Below are 13913 nucleotides of genomic sequence, written 5' to 3' on the forward strand. Positions count from 1 at the left end.
ATGCAGGGAAGACATGCGGGCGAAGACAATCGGAGGGCGAGGCGCGGAAAGGATGCTGAATGGGTTTCAACATAACTTGGCAAAGTACGAAAGTCGCAGCCTCTGTAAGCATGTGCATGCCAACATTTCGTTGCCACATGCTTTCCATAACTTTCTCAGTTTTCAAGTTATGTTGCCATAAACCGCACAAGAGCAGTCTTGAAAGAGCAGATACGTTTTTATTACTTTTATTACGGGATAATGGACCGTGCCTTGGCAAAGAGAGAACGCTACGGCCCCTTTGAGCCTATCGGGTCGACGGAGCGAAGCACGTGATAGCTCTCCGCAGTAGGAGTAGACTGAACTTTCAGCACCACTTCAAGTGTACTGTACAGTACATACATTGCCACGTGCCTCGCTCATCGACTCACGGACAGTGCTCACAGATGTCGGCCGTGTCGGCTTTCGGTGTTTGCCAAAGACATTTGGCATTTTAAATGTCATAGGCTAGGTGGCGCAAGCTATCGCCTATAACAAAAGATTGCAATATTTTTTACATCCACTTATTTGGCGGTACATGCGTGGATAAATGCGCCAAAATACGGCTGACCCATTGAATTAGGCGGCGACTTACGCCACCTAACCGATGCCAGACCGCGGTCATCTTGGCCCCCTACTGGCCCTGCATAAAGTTACCCGTTGTGCGCGTGCGTTACGCGTGCTGCGTATTGTGAGACCCCCCACGGCAAAGCCCCGCGAGAGAGAAAAGAAGGAGGGAGAGGAGGAAAGGGAGGAGGGAAGAATATCGCGATTGGCTGGCGCAGTCACGTGGTACGCGCGCGCTACGGGCTGTTCTAAGCTGCGTGCAGCCCCCCTCCCCCCCGCTACCGCCGACGCGAGCAGCCGCCCTGCCGTTTTGTCAACCCCCGGTCACAGTCCCAGTTTCGCGGCGCTGACATTAGCGTCGCCACCATCAGCGGCGCTGTGCATAGCGTCGCCACCGGCAGCAGCGCTTAGGTGGTGGGGGGGCTCTCATTAATACAAAAATACAAACATGAAACTTTGTCCGCTAACAGTAATTTCAACAAAACGTCTTCACCGCACCATGAAAATAAAATGCAATTTATTTTATATATTTCTTTCTGTTCGTTCTGTTTTCGGTCTAAAACCAAAACTCTAAACCGACCCGCTGGCCTCGCCGGTGCCCAGGAAGACGCCGCTGCCCTTCCCCCCCCCCCCCCCCCCCCCCCTTGTCTCTACCCTCGCCCAAATTTGAAACTTCGTAACGGCGGACGGCGGCGTCGCGTGGTTTTGTTTACCCAAGGGTCGTGCGAGCGTAGTTTCGCGCTCCGGCGTTTCGCGCTCCGGCGTTCCGCGCGCCTGTCGAACTCGATGGATATTTTGGTGCGAACTTTCAGAGACTGTTGAGAGGTGCATTTTACGTGGCCATATCCCGATGGTGCACGAACAGCGCAAATGCCAAGACCACAAGTTTTTGTTTGTTCATTTTTTTTTTTCAAGATAAGGCAGGTGAGTATGTATCTCCCGTACTCAGTTTTATTTGCTCAGCGAACTTACCATTAAACTTCTGCTGCCCATATCTGTTAGTTTGCAGGGTCGTTCTCGCAGTAAAAACATATGCTTTCCCCCGAACAAGTACGGTTTTAATGTAGTTAATGGCTCCACTTCGATTTGTGCACAACTGCTTATTTAAAGTGTAACAATTGGGTTTAATCTTGAAAATGGTCTTTGGCGGTCCTCGAACAGACGGAGGATAATAAAACGAAAGAATGAGGCTTCCTATATATTAATTTGAAGTTTCATTTATTTCTGCATGGTTCCGGGTGCGACAACGGCATTATGTCATTAGTTTGTTCGCTGTAGATGGACATTTGTTTTGTTTTAAATCAGTTTAAAATTTTAAACATCATGACCACATTGTCATTACAGATGCTGGGACATATAGAACGAGCATTTGAACGTCGTCTCAAGGAGGAAGAAAGCTTCGGACACTTCGTGGTTCCCAACAAGTTATCCAGCCTGTTGAGTGCCAACATTTTTCGAAGCTTTATTTCACATTTTCATCTTGCTTGCGTGAGAAGCTTTGAATATGTAAAAATAAAGTTAATGATTGCTGGGGGCCACCTAAGTGGCTTATATTTCTTAAATCAGTGAACAACTTTACTTTCAGTGAACAGCTGATCCAACTTGGCATGTTGAATGCGTATGTGGGTCAATGTGTACACTTGTAAAGATATATGTTAGTGACCATTCCCAAGAAGTGATAGTGATAAAGTTAGTGATAAAGCCCATTCCCAAGAAGGTGTGCGGCCAAGCATGTAATAATGAAGTGATGAGATCGTGCACAGATGACAGAGAGGTGCTGGCGATGTGCAACTGCAGCTGTGGGCGAGGTTGACGAAATGATTTTGCCAATGTTTTATTTTTGCGCGTATGCAGGTGCAGTGCTGTACTTAATTCCGTTTTAGCATCTGTGCAATAAATGTGCCTCGAAATATTTCGGTCGCAGCTGTGGATTGCTTACTGGACGGCGGGACGCCTCGAAACAGAACAACGAACACACATGACTACGCACCTTATACAGCTGAAAGCGAAATCGCACATCGTATATTACGTTAGGGACTTTTAGCGAACTGTTACCGTGTTCCGCGTACTGCACTATCGGAGCCTTTCAAACATGCTTTATAGGCGCGCACCCGGAGTGATACCGTGACAGCGGGGCGCGCACTTAAAAGCATGCTTCAAAGGCTCCGATAGTGCGGTACGCGGAACACGGTTTGTTAAAAGTCCCTATTATTACACTACCGGGACCGGGCGTGATGCTCAGGAGCCTGGATCCAGGCTCCAACCGACCCCGAAGCGATCCATACGAGAACCACCCTACAAAAATAAAGAGACGCCATGTTGGATTCTTTACGGCTTGGCTTAGAAACGGCTTCAAAGTAGGCTACAACGTCCCAAACGTGTATATAGAAGTCGTTTTGAAAAGTAAGCCAGATATTTTATTAATAGCATGGTTAGCTCTTAATATAATTTTACAATTTACCGAATATAAAATAATAAGTTAACTCGTTCAAGTAATGAGAGCCCCCCACCACGGACGAGGAATTCGGCGCTACTGTACAAAACTCGACTCCATTGGCCCTATGGAATCCGTCCGGGGGTTGGTTTTGTTTTGGAGTACTCCACGCCCCAGTCGAAAAAGTGCATTGGTGCAGTCCTAGATATTGGAAGGTATCGTTAGTGTGAAACCGGATAACATACGCGCACAGGTCTCAATGCTGACTGGGCAGCTACGCTACGGCCGTTTTATGCTTTCTGCCGTAACGTTCGCGTACTCCAGGGCGGAAGGGTGTGTTTAGGCCTAAGGACCCGTGACCGCTGCCAGCGTTCCGAAGTCATTTACGGCCTGGAAATAAACCCAGCTCGTTTGGCTTTCGCTAAAACGTCCAGTGTAGCTAATGTTTTATTTCATTCGAACGACGCGCCGCTGCGGTGTTGTGTAGTCTGCCCTACAGCGATGCCCAACTCGCCGCTTGGCAGCATTATTCACGGGTGTAACATCATTCGCCCGTTGCTGGCCTCAACAGGAATCGCGCCAGGTACGTATGAGACGCCAACGGAGCACAAGCGGTGATTTGGACCGCGAGTGCACGTCTGAATTGTGCTTTGCATATACACTGTCACGCCTCTGCAAGAATCAATCGCGCTCCCCGCAGCTAGTCGAAATGGAGAAGTGCATTGTCAAGCCTGTAACCCTGCGGCGAAATTGATCTATACCCGATGTCAGCTTTTTTGTGCTCCACTGGAAACGGTACTAAAGCGTGAACGCAGCTGCTTCGACCAGTGCTTTTTTTTTTTTTTTTTGCGCGATCACTCGAGGGGCTGAAGCATGTCCGCGGGCAGCGTGCACGCACTCGTACACCCACAGTGGAGTGACGCGAAGTGACGTAGCGATTGTTACAAATTTAGCGAAGGAAGCGGGCAGTGAGAAAATATTCCACAAGCCGACTGGCCATCTACTGTCATCGTCCTCACCTGCAGCGACGACTGGGCACGTGTGTGAACGAATTGGTTGATGTCAAGGGTCGTCCTCGCTGTGCTTACCAATTAGCCTCTGCAATGTGATATGCCCACATGCCCACTGTTATGCGTACGCATGCTGCAGACAGCAGGTGTCAGATTTGTCCTAGCTATGCTTACCTCAGAATATCTTCAAAGGATTGTATTCACACATGTCCGCAAGCCTCGGATAGTTTTGCCCGAGTGACTTGGAGCCTGTGCTCGACACAGGGGGGCTATGTTGCACGTTTTGGACTCCCAGAAGACTAGGGAGAAGGAAGTGACGTAGGTGTGAATGAACGTGTCTTGGCAACTTCTGCAGATACTGTCATCAGCGACTACACCAATCAACATCCAGCGAGCATCGTTGACGTCACTTCCTTCTCCCTAGTCTCCTGGGAGTCCAAAACGTGCAACATAGCCCCCCGGTGCGAGGGCTGGCTTTGCCTGCCTGACCTCCATCTTTCTTTGCGACTACAAAAAGCTGGCCAAACTGGCACCTGGCATTGGTGAATACGTAGTCTAGACATAAAGGGAAACCGAGGTCAGCCAGCGTGAACTTTGCTTCAGCAACAGGGTTTCAAAATGCAGCCGCAAAAAGATGCACTACATGTTGAGCACATTGCCATTGACGTTTCTGTTTCCAGCAGCTACAAAAATAAGCACTCTCATCTCAGTTTGTCCTCTTTTCCAAACTTGGTGATGTTAACCACTTGCGAGGTTCCATCAACCCAAATTTCCACTACAGAATACTGACACTTCTGGCTGCATGACCTCCACTGGGCCATGTGCAGTCAAATCATGGAATGCCTAATTTTTCTGAAACCAGTAGGGAAAATATACGAGGCAAGACATTCTCAGATGATCAATCAGCATGGTCGACTATATATGCAGCAGACCCGACAACAAAACTCCCTGCACACAACTTTAGAAATCCATCCATTTATTTCAGGCACATTGCACTTGCGAGCAGGCAAGCACGAAAGCAAGTTTACATCACGAGCACTGGCAGTGCAACACAAGGCGCGCAAATACGCCCAACAAAAAATATGAAGCACAACGAAGAACTGTGGGCTAGTACTGTAGAAAGTTGTTAAAGATTGGTACACAACCTGTCTGCAAGGGAAGCTTGAGAAGTAGTGAGCCTATTTTTGATGGGACTGTCACATGCAAATGGCCCTTTATTATTTCTCTGCAAAGTCTCCTTTGAGTGTTATGCACTTCTAGTGGAGCCCACCCACTGAGAAAAAAGTAATTTCTCTTGGTCCTCACACCACTCACGTGCAGCGTCTATGACGGCTTCCTTGCTGGAGCGGCTGTCTTTACAGATCTTGTTTGAGCGCAGGGAACAGATGAAAGTCCGATGGTGCCAGATCCAGTGAGTAGGGTGCCAAGGCATAAGAGTTCTAAGTCCCATTCATGGAACTGCAGGGCAGGTAGTGAGACAAGCTGGAATGTCTTGGAGGAAAGTCACATCGCCCAAGTTTTCTGTGATGTTTCTCGACAATGGTGGCTCACAATTTTACAACATGCCAAGCTCGATGGATTGCTGTTAAAATGATGTGGGAAAAGTAAAACTACACACTGGCATGGTTCTTTTCTAATGTGCTTGCTTATTTTTAAGCAGGCTCACTACTTGTCAAACATTGCACATATGAATCCAATGAGAGGGGTAATCATTTTTAAGTAGCCATCAAAAAAGTGAACACTATTAGTGGTCCCAGTAAACAGGAATGAAGAGGAAGGAGTAGTAAACCTTAGTTTGTAGACAGCGGTCAGAGCCCCATTCCTTCCTGTGTGTGTTTGTGTATTTTGCACAAGCCAATGCATATAACAGACACGTACCAACTAGTTTAACCCATCCCCATACCTATTAGTGTAAAATAACATTGAAAGTTTAAACCATGTGTACTTGGGGTCAAGAATGATGATCGTGGTCGCTGTTCTAGTGCTTAGAGCGTCTGCCCATTCCAAGTGCCCAACCCCAAATTTTATAACATTTGAAAGAAAGAAAAAAAAATGTGCACAGTACACATATATACATGTTAATATGATGACCTAACAAGCACCCATCCCCCAATGGTTTGTGACTATCTCAAAATTTTGAGTGGGCACTTGCTCGGTAGGTAGTCTGCCACATGAAATCGAATACTTCTAGCCTCTGAATTTGGGACGAAGACCTTCTGTATGCTATATAGAAGCTGCCCACCAGGAAAAAGATAGCCAGGGCTGGTCAGATATACTCGAAAACCTATTCTGGAGCACAAATACTGCAATACATGTACTGCGAGGATAAAATACAAAAACAGATACAATTGTCTTCACAAGTGCAGCAAGAAAGCATTCTACAGGGTGATACAAGGAGACGCCAGGCTCTTTAAATCGACCGGAAAATTCGCTTTCTTAACCTATCGCTCTACGACTTTGTGCAGCGTTGCCCACGGATGGTGCATTTTTTTTGTAAAATTTGCAAAGAGCGATTTTACCTGAGGAAAAAGTAAAGAAAGAAAAAGGCTTAGCTCCTATGGAAACGCAGCGACGCCACTGGTCTGCAAACAACAGAGCGCCGTTTCGCATGGAGGTAGGAAGCTTGTGGAGGAGACACGACGCCCCCAACGATGAGCAAAAACCAAGAGACGCTTGTGGACGAAAAGGAGAGCTGGCTCAACAGCTGTCCAATAGCATCTCTTGGTTTTTGGTTATCATTGGGGGCGTGTCCCTCCACGCTTCTGGCTTCACCCCTGGTAACCTCATGTCGCCTCCAGAAGCTTCCTACTTCCATAGCCAAGAAAGGACACCTTTAGAGGCTGTTGTAAAATAAAAAGAAGAGAACTTGGAGATGCCCGAGCAGGAAAGAAAGAGTGGCAAACGACTTTGAGGACGAGCCGAGACCGAGGCACCGGCCCCTTTCTAGGAAACCGCGAAGAGGGACGGGGAGCCGCAAGGAGAGCGCGCCCCACTGTGGGGTCATAAATGACGAGCCCCCCTCTTGAACCTTGCTTTGTGCGGGCCACTTCTCCCTTCTTGTTTGACCGACGGTCGAAGGTGAACGTGCCTTCGCTCGCTTTACTTGAATCAGTTTTCACTAGACATAAACCATGTTCTGTTACACTAAAAAACAATGAGTCCTTTCCCTAATTCCACACTGTTAAAAAGTTGGTGCCGAAACCCGGGAATGAAGGAAATTAGGACGTGACTTCCAACGCAGAACATCCAACGACAGAAAAGGGAAAAAGACGAACGAGAAGAAGGCAGGAGCCATCTTGGATTCGCCAACGGCTGAGGCAACGAGCTCCGGACCATGGAACAACTCAAGGGGAAACGAACTGCCCTGCAAACACAGGTGACCAAACTCCTTTCTGAAATTGATTCATACATCAAAAGCAATGAGAAAAACGAAAAGAACCTCAGCATCTTTTCCGCAAGGCTTGGTGCCCTCCAAGCCCAACTGAACGAGGTGGACGCCGCCATCGAGCCACTGGTGCCGGAAGAAGCCGAGCAAAACTTTGTGCAAACAATTGAATACAATGATCAGGTCCTCACCTATATTGCAACACTTCAGGAAGAGTTGAAGGAAGTCCGAGCAAGGGCACCACAAAATTCGGATTCATCGGCGATGCACAACAACGGAAACGCGACAACGACTGCCTGTCGAGTGAAGCACCTGAAGCTCGAGCTGCACAAGTATGACGGCAAAAGCTTCTCCTGGCAAGAGTTCTGGGAGCAGTTCGAGCAAGTAATACCTTCGACAAGTTCGGGTACCACAGGGCTGCGGTGACCGGCGAGGCGTCAAGTGCCATCAGGGGTTTGCCTCTCACATCACGGTGCTACAAGGACGCGGTGCTTCTGCTGAAGAAACGCTTCAGAAATGAGGACATCCTCGTTCAGACACACATGCAGAAGCTCCTAGATCTACAGCCAGTGCGAAACGCCGACGACGTCCGGGGTCTCCGTTGACTCTACGACACCATCATCTCCCATCTCCAAAGGCTGGAGGCACTCGGACAGAAGCATCAGACCTTTGGTGCTCCTCTGTTTCCAATGGTTTACCGTGCACTGACAAAAGAAATCTTGCTGAATTTTAACAGAACGATCGTGAACGAGCAGGCATCAGACGTGTCGACGCTGGACGCTTCAGCTGGTGGGATGTCCACGAGATTTGAGGACTCTCGGGAACGGCCGATGGAGACAAGCACCATTGAACGAGGTATCGTGCCACTAATCTCACGACTGCTTGCCTTTTTGAGAGTCGAAGTCCAGAACCGCGGGAACCTAGCTACACAACAAGCTATAGGCACGAGGCAACAGCCACGTGGATTAAGGGCAGAGAAGAAAAACGAGAAGAAGGGAAGTCCTGAAGAACGCTATCAATCCTCCGCAGCATTACTGCATCAATGAACGAAACTTGATAGCTGTTTCTTCTGCAAAGAAAAAACCGTGCAACAGCTGCCTGCCCTGCTGAACCCAAAGAGCCCGTGCCACTCTGTCCGTCTTTCTTTTTAACGGGCAGACGACTGACGACGCAGCCAAGCATAGGGAGGAAAGATGTCTAAGGTGTTCACACCAACCTTCGCAGGTTTTGGACCCACCGACAGATGACAACGGAAGCCTTCTGGCGCCGATGGAGCCAAGAGTACATGGCGGAACTGAGGAATGTGCAAAGCCAGAAACAACGCCAAGAAAAACTGCTGAAAGGGGGTGATCTGGTTCTTCTTCGCAACGGCCTGCGACCCCGACAGCAGTGGGGACTCGCTAGGATCCAGCAGGTGTTTCCGGGAAGAGACGGCAAAGTATGATCATGCCTGCTCAAGATGCCCAGAGGGTCAACGCTCAAAAAACCTATAGTACAGTTATTGCACCCTCTTAAGATCGCATAACGGGACAAAAAAAAAAAAAATGACGCTGTCATTTTGGGGGGAACGTGTTGTAAAATAAAAAGAAGAGAACTTGGAGATGCCCGAGCAGGGAAGAAAGGGCGGCAAACGACTAGGACGACCCGAGATTGAGGCACCGGCCCCTTTTCAGGAAACTGCGAAGAGGGACGGGGAGCCGCAGGGAGAGCGCGCCCCACCGCGGGGTCATAAATGACGAGCCCCCCTCTTTACCCACGCTTGGGGGCCACTTCTCCCTTCTTGTTCAAACGACGGTCGAAGGTGGACGTGCCTTCGCTTGCTTTACTGAAATCAGTTTTCACTCGAAATAAACCATGTTCTGTTACACTAAAAAACAATGAGTCCTTTCCCTAATTCCACAGGGGCGTTCCCACCGACCGCGAGCTCTACTTTTGGCTTCACTTGGGATTTTCTTGTTTGGCCGCCTTGAGTTGGTATGTCGCCTCCTATTTCTTGCTATTTTCATAGTTGTTACCATTACTGATATCGATGAGTATGCATTATTTAACCAGATTCTAGAGCAGATTCTGTTCCCGCAAGTGTGGGAAGCATTGTTTCATAATTTATGATAACGCACCAGTAAAGCATATCATACAACACCAAAGCAAGTCTAAATATGTTGTTCAACTTGTATTTCTACGTGATTGCGCAGCAAGGTCTTACATGCTACAGCCAGCACGCCCCGCCATTTATAAAAAGCAGACGCCCCTCAGTAGAACTTCTCAATTAAAGAAAACAGATTATACAATCCGAGTTCTAGCACAATTTGCAGTTCAGCCTTTACAACTAATAAGCTCACATGCATTTTTATTTTTGCAAATTTAAACATGCGCGCTACAAGCAGCGAACACACTCGTGCCTACCGACACGAGGGCGTGAAAATTGCAAGGTTTTGCATTACAGCAGCTGAATTCCATTATTCGTTCTACCTGTGATGATGATGGACTTTGAGATTTTTTACGTGCGAGGTGGACAGATATGAGACACCGAGAACTGCATTGACAACATCGACGTGCTTCGCGTCACTCTCACTAGTGACCGAGATACTTACCAGTGGCTGGAAAGCTACCTCCAAGCTACGAATATGTCATGGATCATGGACTGGGAACTTCCTAACCCAACAAGGTAATGGAAAAACTTTGCCTACTTTCCCTGCTCATATGTCACAGACCATACTTTGTGTTAATATTGTATGAATGTTAATGGGTTACACGGCCACCATTAGGAACTTCTAATTGGTTCCTTTGACACATGCTGGTCGTGATGAGGCCCCTCCAGGCTCGTCTGCGGTTGCTGCACCCCCTCAAAACGGCCCTCGGATCGTATGAAAGCGTGGCATAGTCGACTCATGGGATGATATTCTCTGTACATGCTAAAACTTGCACAATGTTTTTGTTCTGCAGCACCTTGGCAACTGTCAATTATCTATCTACATATCTGTTACAGTCTCTTTAACAGGCAGTAGTTGAAAAAGAGGATGGAACTTTGCAAGGAGAGGAAAGTAGTGACACATGAGGAACAAAGAAAGGATGAATATTAGCTGGTCCTGAACGGGTTGTTAGTAAAAGATACACCATGATACTTTCTTTCAAAGGATGCTGCTGACGTACTGCAGCAGATTCAATAAGAACAGTGGCGGTACCATTGCCTGGACCAGGTGCTGTTAGAAATGAAGCGCACAAGGAGCTGCAGGCGATTCCTTTGCACCTGGTTTGGAAGCGGCCTACAGCAGTGCCAGGAAGCACGGGCGATGCATCAAGGTGCAGCCCACAGAGATTGCCAGGTGTCGACCGGACATCACTAGAGGCGCAGGTCCAGTGTCCGCCGGCAGCCCTTCCAAAGGCTCCGGCACCAAGAGGAGCAAGCAGGTACATGATCTGCACTTCCGCATCAAGAGTGGGTGCCTCACGTCAAGTACCACGGAACCGGACACTAAACAGGAGATTGGCAAGAACACTGTTGTCACCTCCGACCATAGCTGCCTCAACTTCTCACAGACACTTTTTTTTTTTCTCTTTACCTACCGTGAAATATTAAGAATCTGCCCATGCAACAATAACCCCCCACCCTTACTTTTTGCAACATTTGCAAAATAGGCTAAGGATATTTTTGTACAAAGTTAAAGGGGCCCTGCAAGGACTTTTTTACTGGTTTTTAATTTGCACCAAACCTGAGCACACTGAATGTAGTAACTTAGTTAAACTTTATTTTTATCAAAATGCACTTTATTTTAATAGTTACAATAACGTTCCTCATGATGTCCTTGGCTGCTTGAGTGGCCGTGAACTAGAGGAGGGGTAGTGAGCTCGGCGAGCGCTCACGGCTGCCGCACTCCGTGTCGACAGCGCGAGGGCGCCACCAAAGCACGTTCTGAATAGGTTGTACGCAGCAGGCAGCCAGAGCGGCTCTCATTGCATTTGCTGCGTGATTAAACACTAATTCGGCATGACACTTCATTGGCTACAAATGACAGCAACATGGGGTAAGGATCAGTTCAGAATGGGAGCCACTTCGCACTGCAATACCGCCAAACAGCCAAACCGCAAGACAGAGCTTCTCGCCGAAGGCCTTCGAAACGCTCGGAGCCGGTCGGATCCTCCTGTCCATACGACCGCAGCGCCGCCTCGTACATCCGGGACCTTTCCGTGTCGGTGCCACTGCTTGGTGGCGGGTATGTCAACAGGTCATTTCTTGTTTCCGTACTTTATAAACTGCATTCGTTTCTTTTCTGACCTAAAATACTGAACAAAAACTATTTTTATAAATAATTAAAATGGTTCGCGCCACTTACATTTTGTATTTCGACTAAAAAGAAGCTTTTAGCGGCTCTGACCAGTAGTAAGCCCAGGACCAAAGACGTCACATTTTGCGCGCTTTCGGTACTGTGGGTCGCTCCCGTCGGCGAAGGAGGTTTCCGCGTCGTCCGGTTAAAATGTGGCGCACTGATATTTAGTTACTCTCCCCGTGCCCGCTGGCTTGCCCGAACTCCAAGAGACTTAGAAACCGCAAAAAAGGTAGACGCTTAAATATGATTGCAGGGCCCCTTTAAGTACAAAATAAGCGATTTGATAACAGTATCCAACATAAGGAAAGTAACACAGAGAAGGGGACAGACAACAACAATGACTTCTAACTTGCAACAACATTTATTGGCCTGAAGTTACCATATATAGGAGAAGGAAAAAGAGGTGAGGGTGAAACATTACTTTTTTTTCTCTTGTCACTGTGGCAGCTTTCACTTTCCCCTTTTCCCTCCTTCACCTATATATGTGAACTTCGGGTCAGTAAATGCATTTGCCAATAGACAATATGCGAAATGCATAGTGCCATCTAGTGAGGCGCCGAAGAGCATGCTCTGTCTCACTAGTTGGTTTCGGTGCTGGCAAAGGCCAGGGTGCAAAAGCGTAGTTCTGAAAAATCCTTTACTCGCACAAACATTCGCGCAGAGAAAGCGCTTTCGAAAACCAGAAGCCCAAGCCCGTGCCCGCGCCTTTGCCGGCACTCAAAGCCAAATTTCAAGCTGAAGTTTATGTCTGCCATGTTGGTTGCGGCGAGAAACCAGCGACCGGTGTGGCAATAAGCATGTACATGCGCAAGAAAGGCGTCAAACAATACTAACCCTTAGCTCGCAGGTGTGAATGAGGAGCGATGAGAATGAGCAGTAGGCCGCAATTGCTACCGACAACGCTATGAAAGTGACAAACAGCAGAGAAATCTCGACGCAACAAAGATGGCAGCGCACAGAGTGTTGCCAGGCGTTCAAACAATTTCGCATATTGTCTATTGGAAGTCATTGTTGTCCATCCCCTTCTTTAAGTAACCTTCCATATGTTGGACACATATTTTTTGCATATTGATGACCTATGAAGCACCCATCCCTAAATTTTGAGCAAATGTCTAGAAATTTTGAGTGGGTGCTTGCTCAGGATTTTACGGTACACGGGTTTATGTTGGCAAGTCATGCCTATATGTGATTTTGTTTGCTGTAGTTTCTTATCAGTGTTTTACGGTAGTGTCATAGCTGGTATTGGAAGACACTTCACTCTCTGCTTCTCTACAAGCCCCTGCCTCAAGTTACGCAGCAAAGTCATAGCGCTATCTGCTTTCCTTCGCAAGGGTTTGTGTGGGGTGACAGAAGAGGTTGTCGCTCTTACCATCCAAAATGGTATGCCCCCTCCCCCCACCTCAGCCAATGTCATGAAACAGACAATGCACAGGGGCATCTCTATGAAATCATTTTTGCACCAGCGACTTTAAGCCTGTGCATAACACTTGTGGCAGAGGCATCTAATGAATTCTTCACGTATTGTAAGAGTTTGTGGTTTGTTAAAGGGGCCCGGCAATCATATTTAAGCATCTACCTTTTTTGTGGTTTCCACATCTTGACAACTGTTTCAATCACTTATGAAAGTAGCTTTTGTTCAGTATTTTAGATCAGAAAAGAAACAAATGCAGTTTATAAAGTACGGAAACAAGAAATGACCCGTCGACATACCCGCCACCAAGCAGTGGAAAAGGCTGCGCATACTAGAAAAGGGTAGTGGGATGAGGCACGAACGAGCAGTGAGTTACAAAGGTCCCGGATGTACGCGGCGGCGCTGTGGTTGTATACCGGCTCGAGGATACAACCGGTTCCGAGCGTTCTGAAGGCCTTCGAAGCAGGTTTCGCTTGCGGTTTGGCCGTTGCGCGGTATGGCAGCGCGAAGTGGCTCTTGTTCTGAACTGATCTTTACCGTATGTTTGCTGTCGTTTGTGGCCAATGAAATGTCATGCCGAATTGGTGTTTAATTGCGCAGCACATGTATTGCGAGCCACCCTGGCTGCCCGCTTCATATCCAGAACATGCTTTAGTGGCGTCCTCTTGAGCCGTCAAAACGGAGTGCGGCAGCCGTGAGCGCTCGCTGAGCTCGCTACCCCTTCTCTAGTTCACGGCCACTCAAGCGACCAAGGACGTCATGA

Source organism: Ixodes scapularis, unplaced genomic scaffold, assembly GCF_016920785.2.
Source record: "Ixodes scapularis isolate PalLabHiFi unplaced genomic scaffold, ASM1692078v2 PGA_scaffold7__128_contigs__length_106722199, whole genome shotgun sequence".
Classification (NCBI taxonomy): Eukaryota; Metazoa; Arthropoda; class Arachnida; order Ixodida; family Ixodidae; genus Ixodes; species Ixodes scapularis.